Here is a 2,500-nt window from a genome sequence, read left to right as displayed (position 1 = left end):
TTTATCTTGATAATACTACATATCCCAACTTCTGGGAGTCACATAGATACTACAGCTTGAGGCAGGCACACACACACACACACACACACACACACACACACATACACACAAGCTTGTGTTTACACCCTATGTGTGTGTGTGTGTCTGTTTGTGTTTGTTTGTGTGTGTGTGTGTGCCTTTTAAATGCTCCCAATTTCACACCTGCAGGGATAATCCTCTGTGATGTGGAAAATGCCATTATGTAGAAATAGCTGACATGCGGTTGGACTTGTAGGGCATGTGGTACCTAATGGAGAGAGAGAGAGATGGAGTATTATATAGGGAGAGATAGCAGGGGAGTGGTAGCGAAAGAGAAATGAAGTTGGAGAGAGAGAGAGACCATGTTTATGTCCTCTACCTTTAATCCACTCTGAGCTGTAATACACTAACTGGGGCCAGACAGACACAATACCCTCTCCAGAGCTAAGGTGAGGCTGCCAGGCTGGACACAAGTGATTGCATTGTGAGAGCGTTGCAGGGACGTTGTCAGAGGTTGCTGAGTGCTTCTGACCTGTTTGTGAGTGTAGCCTTTGCAGAAATGCCCCTCTGCATCTTCAGAGTGAGGCCTGGTCCATTGCTGATTAAGAGTCCATAGAAGTGTGCACTTACATCATTGCAGACCTGGGTCAGTACAGTACATAATATGTCAAGTACTTTCAAATGCCTGCAAGTATTTGAAGCGCGCTTGAATTAGCTTGGAGTTTGCACTTTCGGGACTATGTATTTGGTTCCATTGTCCTGGGCAGCTTAATCAATCTTAGCTCAAGTATTATATCTGGATAATTGGTGAAGTTGAAATTAGCAGAGGGTTCTATTGGTGAAGTTGAAAAAAGCAGAGGGTTCTATTGGTGAAGTTGAAATTAGCAGAGGGTTCTATTGGTGAAGTTGAAAAAAGCAGAGGGTTCTATTGGTGAAGTTGAAATTAGCAGAGGGTTCTATTGGTGAAGTTGAAAAAAGCAGAGGGTTCTATTGGTGAAGTTGAAAGAAGCAGAGGGTTCTATTGGTGAAGTTGAAATTAGCAGAGGGTTCTATTGGTGAAGTTGAAATTAGCAGAGGGATCTATTGGTGAAGTTGAAAAAAGCAGAGGGTTCTATTGGTGAAGTTGAAAAAAGCAGAGGGTTCTATTGGTGAAGTTGAAAGAAGCAGAGGGTTCTATTGGTGAAGTTGAAAGAAGCAGAGGGTTCTATTGGTGAAGTTGAAAGAAGTAGAGGGTTCTATTGGTGAAGTTGAAAGAAGCAGAGGGTTCTATTGGTGAAGTTGAAAGAAGCAGAGGGTTCTATTGGTGAAGTTGAAAGAAGCAGAGGGTTCTATTGGTGAAGTTGAAAGAAGCAGAGGGATCTATTGGTGAAGTTGAAAGAAGCAGAGGGTTCTATTGGTGAAGTTGAAAGAAGCAGAGGGTTCTATTGGTGAAGTTGAAAGAAGCAGAGGGTCCTTTTGACTAACACATGCTTTGACCCCTTGTGAAGTAGCCGCCATCTTTGATTTTCTCCCCTGTGACCTCAGGGAACATCAGTTGACACTCTAACCATCTAACTATGTCTGTAATGAGCAACAGATGTCTTCACAGTCTGACTTGGGGAAAGATGTAGTACATTCCAACTCTGCAACACCAACCCAGGATCAGTACATGAACCTACTTTACACAGACAGATGGACTTTGTTTAGCAGATGACTCAGAAGGCAGACCCAGATGAAGCCCACTCCTGGAGAGGGAAAAAGCTCTTTCAATGGAGACTCACCATTGAGCTTTATAAGTCTAGGAAGAAGGGTCCGGAAAGCCAGCCCTTACTGTAAAAGTATGCTCTTGTTGCAAACCAGTTTGCTTTACTGTCTGTGGCTTGTGACTATGATATACAGATGTCAGATCTTAATTTGATCACTCTTTTGTTGCTGAGAATGTTCTAACTTGTAGTGTATTTGAGTATAAAAAAGGCTTCTAAAGTTTGTAATTTTCACTTTTAAATTTCAGACTTAATTTTCCCTAACAAGAAATGTATCAACCCCAACAATAATGTCCATTAATTATAATCCACATAATAATTCATAATAATGTCCTGTTGCTGCAAGCTGCCCAAATTAAGATCCTACATCTGTAAACTGATGTCAGGTTTCTACAACTGTAAGTTTCTACACTTTAACATGTAAAGTATGTAGCAGGATACAAGCAGAGACAGGACTGGCTTGGATTGGTATGTGAATGGAGAGGTGTTGTGTATCTTTTGGGTATGCTGTGTAACCTCTGGCAGCTCTCCCATCTGACTGGCTGTAAACTCACCATGCCTCTCAAACAGTCAAACGCCCTGACGTTATCTGGCCAGGCCTTCAAACTGCTGTGAAATAAAACTATGTTCGGATTTCATTTCTACCTGAAGTTGATCTGAAGTTGATCTAGGGTCTAGAGAGGTGATCTAGCAGGATGGATGGTTTGATGGAGGGATGGATGGTTTGATGGAGGGATGGA

General features: G+C 42.2%; 1 protein-coding gene across 2 annotated transcripts in view; it reads left to right on the top strand.

Moving 5' to 3' along the window:
• Nucleotides 1–2,500, top strand: part of LOC110501000 (uncharacterized) — a 153,453-nt gene that overhangs the window by 1,295 nt on the left and 149,658 nt on the right. The gene's annotated exons all lie outside the window — the stretch shown is intronic.

This window comes from Oncorhynchus mykiss, chromosome 15, assembly GCF_057628025.1.
Source record: "Oncorhynchus mykiss isolate SJ-2025 chromosome 15, ASM5762802v1, whole genome shotgun sequence".
Lineage (NCBI taxonomy): Eukaryota > Metazoa > Chordata > Actinopteri > Salmoniformes > Salmonidae > Oncorhynchus > Oncorhynchus mykiss.
This window is presented reverse-complemented; position numbering and strand designations above follow the sequence as displayed.